We start from the raw sequence: 19325 nt of genomic DNA, 5'->3' as shown, positions 1-19325 counted from the left end.
CAATCAAGCAAACAACACCATCAAAAATCTTGATCAGGACTTTTGCCACTTTCTTCAAAGTGGAGAAACTTTGAAGAAAGTGACAAAAGAGGACTTCTCTGAGAAGGAGCTTTTGTTGAAAAGACCCTCCAAAAATTATCCTGGGACAGGTTCAACTGAGAGGAAAATTCAGAAGAGCAAAAAACATCTTCAGGGCTGATAAACAGGAATCCAATTGTGGGAATAACAGGAGTGGAAAAACTTAAATATTCCCTTCCTTTAATATTGAAAGCCACCCAAAATTACCTTGTGGTAAGATGGGCAGCTAATAATTTATAAATAAATAATAAAATATTAAACAATAAATAATAAAATAAATAAATAATAAAAAATATAAAATGAAATGAAATGAAATAAAAAATATAATATAAAATATAAAATATAAAATGAAATAAAATAAATAAAATAATAAAATAAAATAAAATAAAATAAAATAAAATAATAAAATAAAATAAAATAAAATAATAAAATAATAAAATAATAAAATAATAAAATAATAAAATAATAAAATAAAATAAAATAAAATAAAATAAAATAAAATAAATAAAATAAAATAAAATAAAATAAAATAAAATAAAATAAAATAAAATAATAAAATAAAATAATAAAATAATAAAATAATAAAATAAAATAAAATAAAATAAAATAAAATAAAATAAAATAAAATAAATAAAATAAAATAAAATAAAATAAAATAAAATAAAATAAAATAAATAAAATAAAATAAAATAAAATAAAATAAAATAAAATAAAATAAAATAAAATAAAATAAAATAAAATAAAAAACACTTGCTGCCCCAATCCAATGCATGCTCATACTCTAAACCCAGGTGGGAAATGGGGTCCTATCTGGAGGTCAAATCTAACGTCAGGATTTAACTTAACAACCGGAATCAGATCAAGAGGAAGCACTTACAGCAATAGGTTCAGCAATAATATCTCATTACATTCTGTTCCTTCTTGATGATGAGAACCGGAATGTCTCACACTTTTAACCTTACCTTAAAAAGGGTGAGATTCATATTTTCACTTTTTAACCTTAGCCATTTGCTAGCAATACCCTATCATGAGATTTCTTTTTTGTAGAAATGTGTTGGAGGTGTTCATTGCCTTGGGTAATTTGTAAAAATAATAATGGAAGGAAAGAAGGGAGGGAGGGAGAGAGGAAGGAAGGAAAAAAGGAAAGAAGGAAAGATAGATAGATAGATAGATAGATAGATAGAAAGAAAGAAAGAAAGAAAGAAAGAAAGAAAGAAAGAAAGAAAGAAAGAAAGAAAGAAAGAAAAGTATTTCATATCTCAAAATTGCCATGGTTGGGAGACCTACTATTCTAAGTAATGAGGAAAATGGGTAAAGCTTTTTGTTGGATCTGGGCAACGAGAGAACAGACTGCGGACAACGAAGTGACTTAACAGCTCTTTATTAGTAGTAGTAGTGATCCAGCTTGCTCTGTGGCCGGAGGGTTCCCCTTTTATAGGGATCGGGTACGCCTCTCGACCAATCAGAGCGATACCTGTTTTCCGCTGTAGCAGCGGACCAGAGAGGAGACTTACTACGATATATGTTAATATCTAACACCCCTCCTCTCTTAGACGGAACATTGCGGTTAGTTATGTAGTCCTTAAGGTATGTTGGCGTTTGCCTTACTCAGGAGGAGCGTCGCAGTTCAGGTTGGTCAGAAGTAGTTGCAGGATCAGTTGCTTTCTTTGCTTCGAGTTCTGGGGTTTGCAGGCTTTCGTTGCTTGGGCGTTCGGGGGTCTGCTCGCTTACGTTGCTTGGGGGTTGTTCCGTTTCGCGCTCGACCTCTTGTTCTGTCCTGGGCTCGCAGGTGTCATAGTTCTCTGTGTTGGGGCTCTCGAGTGGCTGACTTTGCATTGGTAGGTAGCTCTCGTTCTCGGCTCGTAGGTCTGAGTGCGCCAGGCGACCCCGAAGTTGATCGATGTGCCTTTTCCAGTTCCGCCCATCTTCCAGTTCTAACAGATACGATTGTGGACCCGTGATGCCAATGACCTTTGCCGGCATCCACAATGTTCCCCCTGCATAGTTGTGGGCGTATACCGAATCCCCTATGCTAAAACTCCGAATTTTGCTTGTGGAGTCTGGGGGTGCTGTGGCAGAGTAATTGGGGTGAAGACGGTCCAGGTGAGACCGTAGACGGCAGCCCATGAGCATTTCAGCGGGGCTCCTACCCGTCGTTGCGCTGGGGGTAATGTGCTGAATGAGGAGGTAATGGTCAATGCGTGTTTGCCAATCACCTGGACCCATCCTAGCGAGGGCCTCTTTTGCGGATCGCACCATTCTCTCCGCCTGTCCATTTGATGCCGGATGGAATGGCGCGACGAGGGCATGCCGAATTCCCTGACCTGCTAAGTACGTTTCGAATTGCATGGCCGTGAATTGGGGCCCGTTATCGGATACCAGGAGGTCGGGCAGGCCATGAGTGGCGAAAAGTTGCCGTAGAACCTTAATGACTGCCTCTGCCGTGGTCGAAGTCATTAGGACTACTTCTAGCCATTTGGAGTATGCATCCACAACTATAAGTCTGACCTTGAACTGGCCCTGCGAAGTCGATGTGTATTCTCGACCAGGGTGCTTTCGGCTTTTCCCATTCTGTGGCGGGCGCTTCCGGGGGTGCTGGTCTCGATTCTTGGCATGGATCGCAAGTGGCCACCCACTCCTCTATCTCTTTGTCCATGTTTGGCCACCAAACGTAACTTCTCGCTAAAGCCTTCATCCTAACGATCCCCGGATGCCCAACATGTAACGCATCTAACACATTTCTACGTAAAGCATAAGGAATAACGATCCCCCCCACAATAAACAACCCTGTAACACTGAGAGTTCGTCCCGTTTCGACCAAAACACTTTGAATTCCGGGCCCACGTTTCCCTTTGGCCACCCCCTCCAAACCCAAGTTTGAACTTGCTTTATTATATTGTCTTTAGAGGAGAACCTTGCAACGTCGCCGGAAGAAACCGGTCCTGAGTCCAAACAGTCAATGAGTAACACCGGTACTTCGGGAGTGGGGTCTGGCAAAAGGTCCGGTAGTGGGCAACGGCTGAGTGCGTCTGCGTGTCCTAGAGTGGAGCCCGGTCGATGTATCAGCTTGTATGAGTACGCGGCCAGGAAAACAGTCCACCTGGTCATGCGTGGAGAAAGGGAGACTGGAGTGGGGCGGTTTCCCGCCAAAAGTCCCAACAGCGGCTTGTGATCTGTAATCAGTTCAAAATCGCGGCCGTAGAGGTATTCGTGGAAACGTTTTACTCCAGCTACAGCAGCTAACGCTTCCCTGTCCATCTGGCTGTAATTCCTCTCGGCCAATGAAAGAGTCCTGGAGTAGAATGCGATGGGTGCTTCGTTTCCATTTGGCATCCTGTGGCTGAGGACTGCACCAACTCCAAATGGTGATGCGTCGCAGGTCAATACCAGCGGGAGCATCTGGCTGTATTGGACTAGCAGTGAGTCAGTGGTGAGCAGGCGCTTTACTGTGGCGAAGGCTGCTGCTTCGGATCGTCCCCATCTCCATGTTGCGTTCCTCTGGAGTAGTCGATGTAATGGCTCAGCAACGGTCGCCTTCTGTCTCAGAAAAACGCTGTAGAAATTAAGTAGTCCGAGGAAGGCCTGCAGCTCGGTCTGATTACGTGGTGTGGGGGCGTCCTGGATCGCCTTAATTTTCTTTGAAGTGGGGTGTATTCCCTGACCATCGATTCTATATCCCAGGAATTCTACGCTAGGCACGTTAATTTGGCATTTTTCCTTTTTAAGGCGGAGACCCTTCTCTCTGATTCTGGCCAAAACAGTTCTGACTCTTTTATTTAATTGCTCCTTGTTTGCAGCGGACACCAAGATGTCGTCGAAATAGGGGACGACTCCCGGTATCCCTTGCAAAAGTCGTTCCATGACGCTCTGTAACAAACCTGGAGCAATGCTCCCACCGAATTGTAGCCGGTTGCATTTGAATGCCCCTCTATGCGTCACTATAGTTTGGGCCTCCGCTGTGGCGCTATCCACGGGCAACTGCTGGTAAGCTTGTGCCATGTCTAATTTAGCAAATATCTTTCCTGGCCCCAACGAGTGCAATAAGTGCTGTTCTACTGGCACAGGATATGCGCTTTGTTGTAGCGTGACATTACTTGTGCATTTATAGTCCGCGCAGATGCGGACTGACCCGTCTGGCTTGACTGGGGTCACGATGGGAGTTTCCCAGCACGCGTGATCCATCGGCTCAAGGATTCCTTGCTCCACTAACTTATCTATCTCTTTGTCTATTTTTGGGCGGAGTGCAAAAGGCACTCGTCTCGGTTTAAGTCGGATTGGCGCCACTTTGGGGTCTAAATTGAATGAGATTGGTTTACCCACATACTTACCAAGACTGGGGCTGAACACATCCTCGAACTCCTTAAAGATCTGCTCAGCGCTGCTGTTCTCCACGGTGTTGATTCCGGTGACTTCTAGCCCCAAGGCTTCAAACCAATCTAGTCCTAGAAGGTTCTGTAACGGTGCGCTGGCGATGGTCACGGGCAGCTGGGCTACGATGTCCTTGAAACGGATCTGGAATGTGCCTTGGCCCACGATGGGGACTCGGTTCCCCTGGTAGTCTCGAAGCAGGATGTCTGGAACGCGTAGTTGGCTCTTTTTGAGGCTAGGGATAGCCTGTTTCATGGATGCCCATGAAATAATCGTCAGGGACGATCCTGTGTCAACTTCCAGCTCGCAAGGTGAGCCCTCCAAGAGGACTGTGACTTTCAGCTTTTTAGGCCGCTTGGTGCGGACCTGACTTATTGTGGTGAGATACGTTCGCAATTCCTCTCTCTGGGTCAACTCTATCTCAGCATCTGTATCCTGAAAATACTCTCATTGAGCGTCTTGATAGAACGCTCTCTCAGCTCTTTGTGTGTAATCTCTCTGGGAATACGCTTGCTCAGCTCTTTGGGGATTTTCTCTCTGGGTAAACACTTGTGGATTTCTCTCTGGGCGCCCTTTTTGACTTCGCCAAGCCCCTGGGTTGGGCTTCTGTTGGCGGTAGATAGGTGGCTGCCATGAGGCAGGGACTTCGCTCCGGCACACTCGTGCGATGTGCCCAAGTTTGTTGCAGTGCGAACAAACAACGTTCCTGAACCTACAGGTAGACCGGGGGTGATTCCCTCCACAGCTTGCGCAGGGCGGCAAACGGAGTCCGGGTCTCCCCCCAGGCCTCATGTGACTGCTCCGCATCAGGTGACTGTCCTCGAACTCAGGATCCTCGTAGTCGGGGTTGGTGTCCTCGTAGTGAACTGGTGTGCCTGGGTGCTGGCTGGCTTACGCTGAAACCGCGTTGTATGGTCACCGATGATTTCTCCGCTGACTCTGATGCCCTTGCTTCGTTGAGTGCTATCTGTAGGGTTAAATTTGGGTTTGCCAACAGCTTCTTTTGTAGTGAAATGTCTCTTAACCCACAAACAAATTGTGCCAGGATATGCTCGTCTAGATCCCTGAACTCGCAGTGAGTTGCTGCTTTACGCAGGGCTGCAACATATTGGTTGATTGATTCTCCCGCCTTCTGGTTCCGCGTGTTGAATTCCTGGCGGCAAACGTGGCGGGAAGGTTTTGGCGCGTAATGAGTCTGTAGAGCCTGTTGCAACGCCGTCCATGATACCGCTTGTATCGGAGTAGGCGCGGTGAGGTCTCTGGCCGTGTTGAAGACCTCTTTTCCACAGTAGCCGAGGAAGATGTTTTTCTTTCGGGCGTCGGTTATCCCCGTGTATTCGTTCGCTTCGAGAAAACATTCGAAACGGATCATGAATGCCTCCCATTCGTCGTTCTCTGGGTCGAATGGAGCGGGGGGAGTGTGCATTGCCATCTTCTCTTGTTTGAATTTCCCACGCTGCGGTGTCCTGAGATGGCTGCCGGAATTTCTGCCGAATTCCTGGGCTGGATCAAATCCGGAGATTCTGAAGTAGCGTTCTTCGTCCTATCTGTCTCTCAATCCCACCTTCGTCGCCAATGTTGGATCTGGGCAACGAGAGAACAGACTGCGGACAACGAAGTGACTTAACAGCTCTTTATTAGTAGTAGTAGTGATCCAGCTTGCTCTGTGGCCGGAGGGTTCCCCTTTTATAGGGATCGGGTACGCCTCTCGACCAATCAGAGCGATACCTGTTTTCCGCTGTAGCAGCGGACCAGAGAGGAGACTTACTACGATATATGTTAATATCTAACACTTTTCATACCCAGAAAGCAAATCATTTAAGGACAAAAAAATCTCTTTTTATTCATCATCGCTGTGGAGAAACAATTTTTAAAAGGACAGTAAATTGAACCTGCCAATGTAAGCAATAAAATACTCAAACATTGTAAGAGGAAAGCAATTTTAGTCTACATGGGTGCAAAAAAAAGAACACACATACACAAAAAAATCCAACAACCAAGAGCTTATGAAAACTAATGCCTTTTAATAAAACACTGCATGTCTTTTAGCCAAACAACTAGTGAGTTGTTTGGCTAAAATGACAGGAAGATTATGGAGGTCGCTCCTCCCCAAATAATTAACCATTTATCTCTAAAATAGACAGATTGACATAGATTCACTGAGAATCTAGTAATGAGACAGACAAGATTTTTTAATGTTTATTTTTCTTGGAGTAAAGGAAGCATTTTAAAGCTAGGATCACATTCTTTTTTGAGTAAATACAACATACTGCACTTTAAGTGTATTTTTATTTTTTATTATTCTTAAGGACACTATGTCCTCAGTAGGCTGGGATAAACAATGTCTTTCTAGATAAACATGCTTATGGAGCTAGGATAAACTTATTTCTAGAATTCGACCACTGTCTGGTGACATTTAAAACAGGGGGTATTGTAGCTACTCACATAGCATTGTTTGTTTGAGATCGTGAAGAGACTGGAGTGGAATGCCTTGCTTTCCGAAGTTGTGGGTGCTTCATCACTGGAGGTTTTTAAGAAGAGACTAAACAGCCACTTGTCTGAAATGGGATAGGGTCTCCTGCTTGAGCAGGGGGCTGGACTAGAAGTCCTCCAAGGTCCCTTCCAGCTCTATTTTAATTCTAGATTCTAATACAGGGGTGTCAAACTCATGTCGTCACGTTGTCATCACATGATGTATCGCGACTTTCCCTCTCCTTCGCTAAAACAGGGGTGGGGGCGGCCAGCAAATGACACATTCGGCCAGTGGGCCACAAGTTTGACAACCCTGTTCTAATAGGTCAGCCTTTTAGTCTCGGCAATGTATTCGCTTGGATAGAATAGACCAGGAATTTATAGACCTTTGTAATGATAGTACTTAGGTGATATTATCTTAGATAGGAAGCTAAGCAGCCATAGCCCTGGTTGGTATTTGGATGGGAGACTTCCAATGAGTATCCCTACACTTACAAGGTCTAAGGGGCACAGTGATTTAGTTGTTAAAGAGGTTGTCAGCAGGAGAGCTGACAGGTTCGAGACCCAAGCACCATGTGCCCACATGTGTCCCACCCCCAGGTATGCATAGCAGAGACTTGAAAATCAGCTGGCCAGCGGGAGGCACATGCGCATGCATGGTGGACACAGCTGGGCAATGGCTTATGTGCCTGCAGAGAGGGCTCTGATTGCCACCTGTCATAGGTTTGCCATCACAGCCTTATAGTATTGTGCCTCCTTATTTTACTATAGAGTTGTTTTTTCCCAAACTTCTCTCCCTTCACCTACATATTCCTTTCTCTTTCACTTCCAGCTTATTCTGTTCTGTTTTCTTTTCTTTTCTATTCTATTTTCTTTTCTATTCTATTCCTATTCTACTCTACCCTACCCTATCCTATCCTCCTAGTCAACAGAAGTAATCTGTAAAACACCATTTAGCTTCCTTTTCTTTCTTTCTGTAGCTACATAAGAAAGAATAGATCTGGACAATCAATTTTAGTTTGATCAATGGTCATCAAATTAAATAAAAGCAATTACAAAGAAGAATGTCCAGCTTTGCATGGGCTTTTGCTTCATTTTTATTGGGTTCACAGAATGTTCAGTCACCATACAGGGGATTGTTTCATTCCTGAGAAAAGCTTGTACGTTGGTAATCTACCCTTCTTCAGTACTGATGCTGAAAGAATAAAATATAGCTATTCTTTATATTCCTATAAAAGTCACAATAATGTAGGGGTTCGCTTTTGGTCTCCCCAAATAAGTTTGGCTAATGCAATTTTAAAATCATTGTCTTGCAAAAAAAAAAAAGCAGATGGGAAGAAGGACACAAGCTTAACTCTGAAAAATGCTTCTCTCAGCCTAAGGAGGTTTAAACATTTTGCTACTTTCCAAATATCCTTTTCTAGCAAAGTTCTGCTCCTTTGAGTCAATCAGTTGACTTCAGTCTGATGTTCCATATCATTTAATCCTTCCGAGAATGTTTGTTTGGCCTGTTCTCATCCCAAAGTCATTAGAAAATGTTGCTGACGCTGGGATATTTTTTCCCCTACTGCAGCATTTTACGTTGAAGAGTAATTGTCAAGAAAAGCTAGAAAGAATCATCCTGTTGGGAAGAACTGGATCTTCAGCCAGTAGCTAACCATCAATCATACCAGCTCTCACCCATATCTCAGTTGAAATCCATGGCCTAGCAGCAAAGCACTCTAAGACTGTGGAGCTAGCAAATTTTCTCATAGCGAAATTACACTATCTCTTCCATAGATATGAGTAAAACATATGAGGAAATGGGGAAATGTTCAGATGGAGGGCTACACTTTGCCGGAGGTGAGTAGGAGGGCAACATGCTTCAGAAAGAAGAAAGAGACAGATAGGAAAATGGGGGACAGAGATAGAGAGAGGCAGAGGCAGAGAGGTAGAGAGAAACAGAGACAGGGAGAGACAGAGACAGAGAGACAGAGAGAGAAAGAGAGAGACATAGAGATAGAGACAGAGAGGCAGAAAGAGACAGAGACAGGGAGAGACAGAGAGAGACAGAGAGAGACAGAGAGAGAGAGAGACAGAGACAGAGAGAGACAGACAGGGAGAAAATAGTATTTGGGTTTAAGTGTTAAGAATACATAAATGAAACCCTAGTACAGGAGGCAAAATGTCACTTAATTCCTGTAGCCAAGTACACTACCCTCCTCAATTTTGTAGATGCAACTATAGGACTCATGGAACTCCATAAAAGCTTGTAATCCAGTACTCCTAGATTGTCTCCTCCTTAGATAAATACATGAGACAATAATCCTCCATTTCTGAGGAAGGAAAAGTGAATTTTGCAGATGACCTAGTACTACCAGCAGTCTGCTCAAGAATGCCATGCAAAAAAGAACCACTTGTTGTTTTTTTTCTTCAGAGGGAGGGAGGGAGGGAGAAGAGAAGGAAAAAAACAAAGAGAAGTGAAGTATGGGGCTGAAGTTTATCTTCTCTAAAGGAAAACCAGTGCATTAGAGGTACAGCTTCTGCAACGCAAAACATAATTTTGGGTGAATGCACTCTCTTGTCAGTGAGGTTCTTTTGGCAGCAGTATGGAAAAAGTTCGTTGAATAAAAAGCAAGGTGCACGAGTGAATGTTTTGGTTCTTTCCAAATTTCATAACCACTTTTAAAAAGACTGGAGAAAGAATTGCTTGAAACACGATATGCAAGAAACACATAAGAATTCAACGATCACCAATGTTGTGCTTCTAAGACTGCCATCCTCCCCCTTTCATACTACATTTTTAATCACTATTTTCACCATCTTTTGAAGATGCTACATTTTCCACCATCTTTTGAGGACTCTACATTTTCCACCATCTTTTGAGGACTCTACATTTTCCACCATCTTTTGAGAACCAACTGTTGGAGAATTCTAACAAGAGCTGTTAAGAAATTTGTATCAGCTGTCTAAACTGTGGAGTCTTTTTGAGTTTGTGTAGGATTATAGCAAACTGGATTTCATTTACCCCTCTCCTCAACCTCATCCCTGTGGATGGTATCCAGGAGTTGCAGCCAATAAATACTCTGCTTACAATCTTACATTGTTCTTCACAAGATACAAACAAGTTGCTTCATTGTTCCTACGCTGTGACACATGTGTGTATCTTTTAGGAATCTGCCTTGAACTGCATTGACCAAGGAGATCTACTCTTCTTATGGCTCCAAAGACTTAGCTTGACAGGTCCGTAGAAAAAAACTACTTGATGTTTTCCTATTTTGTCTCTTAGTTTTGGGTGAAAATGCATTTCTTTATGTTACTTCAATCCATCCAATTTCCAAATCTATCAGTAATAACACAATCGATGTATGTTTAGAGTTCTTGATGCTGTTTGAGCTTTCTCTTTGTAAAATAAGCTTCTATTTTGGAACAAAATGGACAGAAGTAACCATACCTTGAATTGGGAAACGGTGACCATTCTAGACCAAGCCAAGTCGAAAAATGCTAGACAATTTTTAGAAGCCTGGTACTCTGACGAATTAGCCAACAATAGACACATAGACATGAACAATATTTATATACGGTGCAAAAGAGACAATTAGCAAGTCAAAAAGAGGAACCAAGACACCAAAACGTCTCCCCACCAGTGATCACCGCGCACCCCGATTAACATAGATTAACTCCCAGATTACCATATTTTTCAGACTATAAGATGCACCATAGTATAAGATGCACCTAGATTTCGAAGAGGAAAAACAAGGGAAAAAAATTAGTTTTTGGCCTCCACACGTCTGTTTTTTGCCCTCCCTGGCCCCCTGGAGCACTCTGCAGGCCTCCCAAACCCTCTGCATGTCCCATTTTCACCCCAAAAGGGCCAGTTTTTGTGGAAAATGGGTTCATTTTTGGCCTCCTGAACTGCCCATTCGTCCTGTTTTTGCCATCCTCAGCCCCCAGGAGCACTCTGCAGGCCTCCCAAAACCTTCATGTGTCCCGTTTTTGCCACAAACTGGACCCGTGGGGAGGGCGGTTTCGGAAGGCCAAAAACACAGCCGTATTTGGTCTATAAAACGCACAGACCAAGGGTGGGTTCCAGCTTCGGTTACTGCCGGTTCGCTGAAAGATGTGCTTCACATGTGTGACCACGCTACACATGCATGAGCAATGGTAAAAAATTGAGATGGCGGCGCTAATAGAACTGGTTCAGGGGTGTGGCCAGCTGACTTACTACCTACTCGGTCAAACTGGGCTGAACTGGTAGGAACCCACCTCTAAGGCAGTGCATCTTATAGTCTGAAAAATACAGTAATATCAGACCAACAACCAAGAAGTAAACAATACCCCAATCAAGGATCTGCCAAATAAGCTAACAGTAAAAAACCCAACCAAAGAACCCCAAGACCACTCTCACCAATACTGACAAGGAAAGCCACTAGAGCAGTGTTTCTCAAACTTGGCGACTTTAAGTCCTGTGGACTTCAACTCTCAGAATCCCCCAGCCAGCATAGCTGGCTGGGGAATTCTGGGAGTTGAAGTCCACAGGACTTAAAGTCGCCAAGTTTGAGAAACACTGCCCTAGAGTATAACCTGAGAGCAAATCCCTCTCCCTCCTAACACTGAAGATGTTACCTAGTTGGGCAATGAAATGTCTGCAAGGAAGCCACCAGGCTCAGAGAGAGCACCAAGGACTCATTGCTTCTATTTTATTCTTCATTTTTTCCATTTGCATATTTCTTGTGGACTCTGTGAATGTTGCAGTTTTGTCTGTGGTGCTCGGATTGAGTCAGATGGAAAAGGTTAACATTCTTGCTCTCGCTATTAAATTAACAATTAGTACCAGATGATTTCCACAATCTTTCATAATTGAATTGTTTTTCAAAACCATTTTACCAGCTTTGGGAAGGCTTGATCTGTGGCATGATCTCACCTATTTACAAGTGGCCACACACAATCTTCACGGCATGTTTTACACACTCAGTGCTCCTGCACATCATTAGACAACAAGCCTGTGCAGGTTGTTTTTTTTTTAAAAAAAAGGGTCAAGATTTCAATCAGCTTTGGAACTGGGTGTTGATGATCACACTAAAACTGTAGTGCAGGGGTGTCCAAACTTGGGAACTTTAAGACTTGTGGACTTCAACTCCCAGAATTCCCCAGCCAGCTGGCTGGGGAATTCTGGGAGTTGAAGTCCACAAGTCTTAAAGTTCCCAAGTTTGGACACCCCTGCTGTAGTGGGAGGCACAGGACAAAAATAAGATTTGATTTCATTCCATCAATATTTAAAACTTAATCAAAATTAGGGTTAAGATGCCGTAATTTAATAATAGAACAGAATAGAATGTTCTCCAATAAATGCTCTCCTAACTTCACCAAACCTTGGATCCATCTTCTTTTAAGAGATCCTTGAGTCATTACGATCCTGGAAGCCTCCTTCATCAAGATTTAAAGATGGAGATCAGCAACACTCTAACCCCAAACTCTTCTCCAATCTTTCTTGAGATTTCTTGCAAATGACTGATCCTTTGAGGTTGAAGGTAAATATATCCATTCTAGGATTTTATTTTATTTTTTTAGCGTATAGCATGTGTTAGTCAGGGATCACCGAAGCAGCTGGCTGCCTCTGTGAAAGACGGTATTATCTTGCTTGTGGGATGCCTGAATGTCAGTAGGCAATCAGGGGAGGCTCCTTTCCTATCCCTACATGGTTTATTCGCTCACGGGAATTGAGCCGCCGAGCTGCGGACCTCAGCGGAGCACAGGCTCAGCGTCTTACCACATGAGCCACCGCACCCCCATGTTCCAGGACTGTGATGGCAAAGCTATGGCACGCGTGCCACAGGCGGCACACAGAGCCTTCTCTGCGGGCACACCAGCTGTCACACCAGCTCAGTTCCACTGCACATGCGCGCATGCCTCCCGCCGGCCAGCAAGTATTCGGGTCTCTGCTGCGCATATGTGTGGGGCATGTGGGAGTCATGCGTGCATGCATGGGGGCTGGGTACATGCGGGGGTCACATATGCATTTGTGGGCAGCAGGGAAGTATGGGGTGGTTGCATGCGCATGCATGGCTTGGTGGGTGTGACAGGGGAAGGATATTGTAAAATCTCTCTCCCCACTCCAGGGGAAAGTTACTTCCAAATCCCCATTTCCTCCTGATCAGCTGGGATTTGGGAGGCAGAGAATAGATGGGGGCGGGGCCAGCCAGAGGTGGTATTTACCGGTTCTCCGAACTACTCAAAATTTTTGCTACCGGTTCTCCAGAACTGATCTGAACCTGCTGAATACCATCTCTGAGGTGCGTGCATGCACGCTCTTTCAGCACATGACAACAAAAAGGTTAGCATCACTGTTCTAGGATAATGGTACAGGATCCAGGCTAAGTCAATCAGTTTATTTTTCCAAGCTTTTGGCTTGTGCTAAAGAGGTTCTTCAGGGAACTTCTCTCTCTCCCCAGAATATGTATTACGACATATGAATATGACATATTCTGGAGAGAGAGAGAGAAGTTCCCTGAAGATGAACTCCAGCAGAAGCCCGAAAGCTTGGAAGAATAAACCTTTGGTCCCGGTGACTGACTCAGATTAGATCCTGACGCATCCTTTCGTCATCATATTTTTGTCTGGCTGACAAGCCTTTGCTCTCAACTGGCAAAGGTTTTTATTTGTGTTCCCGTTGTAGTAGTAGATGGAAGTCTTTAGCTGAATGTGCTATAAACAATAAACTTTGGACTATTGGAAAAATCATGGAACAAAGTCAATCAATGCTCTTTAAAGAGCGAGATTCCAGATTCCAGTTCTATACATGTACTCCTCAAGATACGGCCACAACCGAGCCCAAAATTCCATTACGAAGATACTTGTTAAGTGAGTTGCATCCTATTTTGTGACCTTTTGTGACCCACAGTGGTTAAATAAATCACTGCAGTTGTTAAATGAATCGTCTGGCTTCCCCCAATGCCTTTGCTTGTTGGAAGCCCACTAGGAATATTACAAATGGTGATCCAGAACGCAGCCGCGCGGGTGATTATGGGGAGCTCAAGATACTCCCACGTGACACCTCTCCTGCGCGAGCTGCACTGGCTACCTGTGGTTTTTCGGGTGCGTTTCAAGGTATTGATTACCATCTTTAAAGCGCTCCATGGCACAGGACCCAGTTACCTGCGGGATCGTATCCTCCCGCACACATCCCTACGACCAATCCGCTCTCACAGGGAGGGACTACTACTGGTGTCGTCCACTAGGCAGTGCCAGCGGGCGACACCTAGGGGTAGGACCTTCTCTGTGATGGGCCCAACCCTCTGGAATGACTTCCCCCCCGCCATTAGAACTACCACTGACTTCCGTTCCTTCCGTCAAAAATTAAAGACTCACCTGTTTCGATTAGCTGGCCTGGCACATTCTTAGTTTTTACCTCCCGGTGGATATATTTTAATGGGTAATTTTGGGTAATATTTTAACTCCTGGGTTATTAGAGCTTTTAATGTACTATATTTATTATTCTATATACAGTCTTGCAACCTCCTCCACCTACGTATTTAATTATTTAACTGTTCTATGTATGTATTTTATAACGCATTTTAGTGACTGTACACCGCCCCGAGTCCCTTTCGGGAGAGGGGGCGGTCTATAAATACGAATAATAAATAAAATAAATAAATAAAAATCCTATGACCAGGGGTGTCCAAACTTGGGAACTTTAAGACTTGTGGACTTCAACTCCCAGAATGGCTGGCTGGGGAATTCTGGGAGTTGAAGTCCACAAGTCTTAAAGTTCCCAGGTTTGGACACCCCTGTCCTATGACCCTGGGACAATACAACTGGCATAAGTACATGCCAGTTGCCAAGCACCCAAATTTTGATTACCTGATCACGGGGGATGTTTCAGTGGTCATAAGTGTGAAAAGTGGTCATAAGTCACTTTTTTCAGTGACCCTGTAACTTCAAACGGTCACTAACTAATAGTTGTAAGTCGAGGCCTACCTATATTCTCCCAAAGTCAAAATCAACGAGTAACAGATTAACAGAGTTGGAAGGGACCTTGTAGGTCATCTCGTCCAACCGCTGCCCAAGCAGGAGACCCTATAATATTTCTGTCAGATGGCAGTCCAGTCTCTTCTTGAAAGCTTCCAGTGATGAAGCTCCCACAACTTCTGAAGGCAATTGGTTGATTAGTTGGTTAATTAGTTAGTTTGCTTGATTGTCATTGCACATGGTACAACAAAATTAAATGCCGTCTTCAGTGTACATTATAGCTATAAAAATTAAAACACGAACCCACATCCTTCACATGCTATATAATTGAAATTGAAAACCCGATATTGCATAGAGTTCAAGATGGTTACTGCTGTGGGTTAGAAGCTGTTTTTCAGCCTATTTGTCCTTGTTTTTATTATCTGGTACCGTCTGCCTGAGGGTAATAGTTAAAAAAAAAAGGTTGCCCAAGATGAGATGGATCTTGAAGGATGTTTTGAACTTTCTTAAGGCAGCGGGAGCTATAAAGCTCTTCCAAAGAGGGGAGAGGACAACCGATGATCCTCTGGGCAATGACGTTGACCCTCTGGAGTGCTGTCCTATCTGCCAGTGTGCAATTGGCAAACCATACACAGGTGCAGTCAGCTAAGATACTCTCTGGTATCTTATCTACCGCTATGATGCAGTGGTAGAAGGTCACCAGCAGTTTTTCATTCAGTTGTTATTTCCTGAGAAGTCTCAGGTAGTATAATCTCTGCTGGGCCCTTTTGACCAGTGCTGCAATGTAAGCGCCCATAAAAGGTCAGGCCCCCTTTTATGATAACACCCAAAAATTTAAAACTGGCCACTTGCTCCACTCAGTCTCCACTCGGTCTCTCTCCGTGATTGTTCTCACTGTCAGAAAATTTCTCCTTATTTTTAGATTGATCATGAAGGTGCCTTCACATGGGATCTGCACACACCTCAGTCTTTTCCCTGTATGGTCAAGTGATGGTTAAGTTTGGGAGATACATTCATCCATTTGTTCCTTCATTCCTGTCTTGGCAGCAGCATTTGTGAGATCTTAAACGAGCTGGCCTTTTAGTTTCACTCAGAGTAGCTCTGCAAAGCTTGTGGGTGGTTCAGAACATTGCCTGTCCTGTCTTCCCTCTCTGTTCAGCTAGAGGAGGGTTGCTCCTGGTTTTACTACCAGTTCACTTTGTGCGTGCTTTTCATGCATGCTTCGCATGCATAGAACAATTTACAGTGAACTGCACACATGCACAAACTATTAAACAACATGCCAGCAATGGCAGCACCGATCGGAGAACCAGTTCGGGGGCATGGCCAGCCTGGGTTGCTGGCCAAAATACCACTACTGATTTGGCCAAACTGGGCCAAACTGGCAGCAACCCACCTCTGGTTCAGCTGCCATGAGGTTCTTCTCAGCACCTTGGGTAGAGAACATAATGGTTAGCCACCATCCAGCTGAGATATTTGGGGTGGACATTCCAAAGAACAATCCATAGAGCTAACTCTACTGCAGGAAGAGAGGACCTCTTAGGCAGTGGTGGGATTCAAATTTTTTTATTACCAGGTCTGTGGCTTGGTAGGTGTTAGGGGGTATCTCCGTTGGGAGACAGGAAGTAGCACAATGGAATGTGCAGCCCAGTGGTGGGTTTCAATTTTTTTTAGAACCTACTCCGTAGGTGTGGCCTATTTTGTGGGCGTGGCTTAGTGGTCATGTGACCGGGTGGGAGTGACCAACTTGTAAATGTGGTGAAACTCATTTAACAATGCTCTTGCTTAGCAACCAAAATTTTGGGCTCAATTGTGATCATAAGTTCTCTTCCTTTTTCTTTCTTTCTTTTTCTTCCTTCCTTCCTTCTTCCTTCCTTTCTTGTGTCTCTCTCTCCCTCTTTCTTTCTTTCCTTCCTTTCTCTTCCTTTCTTCCTTCCTTCTTCTTTCTTTCTTGTGTCTCTCTCCCCCACTTACTTTCTTTCTTCATTCCTTCTTGTGTCTCTCTCCCTCTTTCTTTCCTTCCTTTCTCTTCCTCTTTCTTCCTTCCTTCCTTCTTGTGTCTCTCTCTCCAACGTTCTTTCTTTCTCTTTCCTTCTTTCTCTTTCTTTCTCTCTTTCTCTTTCTATCTTTGTCTCTCTCTTTTTTCTCTCTCTCTCCCTTCCTTCCTTTCTCTCTTACTCTTTCTTTCTTTCTCACTCCCCCCCCCCTCACACACACATACCTTCCAGTTGGCGAAAAATTCTGTTTTGCCAGCTGGGAGGCTGGCAAAGAAGCCTCGTTTTCCCTGCTGCCCGTGGCACTTCACTTGCTGCAACTCGAACAATGGGGAGATGGGAGTAGCCCTGTCCGGGTTTGAGGAACGGATGTTCCTTCTGCTCAGCTTACGCACATGAAAAGACCCCGCGGTTCCACATCCACAGCTGATCCCTTCTTGGCCAAAAGGGCACCTTTTCGGTTCCAGCTGGGCGTCTGGAAGAGAGTGGCCGAAGTGGCTTCTCTCTCCTTTTCCTGCCAGCCGAAGGAAAAGCCCCGGGGAGACGGGCTCCGCACGCTGCTCTGCCAGGCTGCCGCAGCCGATCCTCCGCTAACCCCTAAAGAAGAGGATCCACCACCGCTTCTTCTTTAGGGGTCAGCGGAGGATCGGCTGCGCAGCCCGGCAGAGCAGCATGCAGAGCCCGTCTCCCCGAGGTTTTTCCTTTGGCTGGCAGGATGAGGAGGAGAGAGAAGCCGCTTCGGCCAACTTGTGTAAGATAAGCCAGGCAGGCGGGTGGGCGTGTGACTCTGCCGGAGAAAACGTAGAAGGAGCGGAATCAGCTCTGCCTGAAGGCAAAAAGCTTGGACCTCCCCCCGCGCACCCATCAGCCAAAACCTCCCAGGAGGCTTTGGCTGGTGTGCAAGCAGGGGTGGTGGTGGCTCCGAGCCTTCTCGCCTTCAGACAGAGCTGATTCTGCAAATTCTACGTTGTCCTGGGCAGAGTCATGCACCCACCAGCTTGCCTGTCTTGTCTTACACAAGTTGGCCAGCTGAAGCCTCCCGCCTTTCCTGAGCAGCTGGCAGCTGCAAGAGGCACGAAGGGGAGGCAGGTGGGCTTTGCAACCCGAAGGCTGGCATTTCGTCTCTGCAGCGTGAACCAGCTTGGGCGTGACCGGAGAAGATTCCTCAGTGGAGTTCCTGAAAGGGACACAGGCTGCCACCACTCCACTGAAGACATTTCTGAGAAGAGAAACTTCTCCGGTCGCGCCCGAGCTGGTGGAGCCCAGGCAAGCGCCATCCCGTGACAGGGGCAGGGCAGGAAACTTACTTCCGGGTTCATTGGCCAACCGGATCATGTGATCCGGTGCGATCTGGCAGAAACCCACCACTGGTGCAGCCGGAGAGAAAAATGTTGCTAGTAGAAAACACACGAATAGTCACAGACACTACTAGTAAAATTAAGTAGCTTTTACTACTAAATTTGCTTCACAAGCAGTGATAGTAGATAGTAGATATTAGTCCAAACACAATTCAAAGAACAAACAATTGCTTACAGTCGCAGTTCATGTTCCAGTCATCAAGTCATCAATCATAGTAGAAGCAGAGAGAGAATCAGCTCTACTGACTTCCTCTTATAGCAAAGATAATTACATCTGTTAAGTACATCCACTCATTTAAAGAAACAGCAACCCTTTTGTCATTGTAGATAGATAGATATTGCCTGCCCAACACTAGGAGTATACTCCCAACAGTAGGCGTGGCGTGGCTTGGTGGGTGTGGCTTGGTGGGCATGGCAGGGGGAGGATACTCCAAAATCCCCATTCCCTTCCTTAAAACTTCCCACCCCATTAACCTGCTTTCCAGCTCTGTTCTCCTGTGCAGGGCATCAAAAGAAGACCCAGCCGATCAGCTGAGACTCAGGAGGTAGCAATAGACCAACCACGCCAATCAGCTGGGATGGGGGCAGGACCAGCCAGAAGTGATATTTGCTGATTCTCCGAACTACTCAACATTTCTGCTATTGGTTTGCCAGAACCGGTCAGAACCGGCTGAATACCACCTCTTCTCTTAGAGGACAATGATAGCAAACCCACGGTGGAGGTTATGACCCATCTTTGTGGGAAAGTAAATTAGACGAGCTCAGGAACTTGGAGACAGAATGTACTTATTTTGTTTTCCATTCCTACAGCTAAGTTGAAAAACTGCCCCGTCAAACGCTGGCAGTGGGCTGGGAAGGAGAGGGAAGTGGAAACAGACTGAACGTTGCATGCCAATGGCAAAGATTCCTCTGGGTGTGTGTGTCTGTGTGTGTTTGTGTGTGGTGTGTGTGTGTGTGTTGCATTTTATCCCCAGTGAGGAATACAATTCTTTTTTTAGAATAGAATAACAGAGTTGGAAGGGACCTTGAAGGTCTTCTAGTCCAACCCCCTGCTTAGGCAGGAAACCCTACACCACTTCAGACAAATGGATATCCCACATTTTCTTTA

The 19325-nt window shown here is 44.8% G+C and overlaps 1 protein-coding gene across 1 annotated transcript in view; it reads right to left on the bottom strand.

Moving 5' to 3' along the window:
• CCN4 (cellular communication network factor 4) overlaps positions 1–18433 on the bottom strand; it is a 65374-nt gene extending 46941 nt beyond the window's left edge. Inside the window, exon 1 of the mRNA XM_081952585.1 lies at positions 18393–18433. The gene's annotated coding sequence lies outside the window, so the exon portion shown is untranslated. The remainder of the gene's footprint in view (positions 1–18392) is intronic.
• Between the last annotated feature and the right edge of the window lie 892 nt (positions 18434–19325).

Source organism: Natrix helvetica (assembly GCF_964273705.1).
Source record: "Natrix helvetica genome assembly, chromosome: 4".
Taxonomy (NCBI): domain Eukaryota; kingdom Metazoa; phylum Chordata; class Lepidosauria; order Squamata; family Natricidae; genus Natrix; species Natrix helvetica.
The sequence above is the reverse complement of the archived record's forward strand: the minus strand, read 5'-3'. Positions and strand labels throughout refer to the sequence as shown.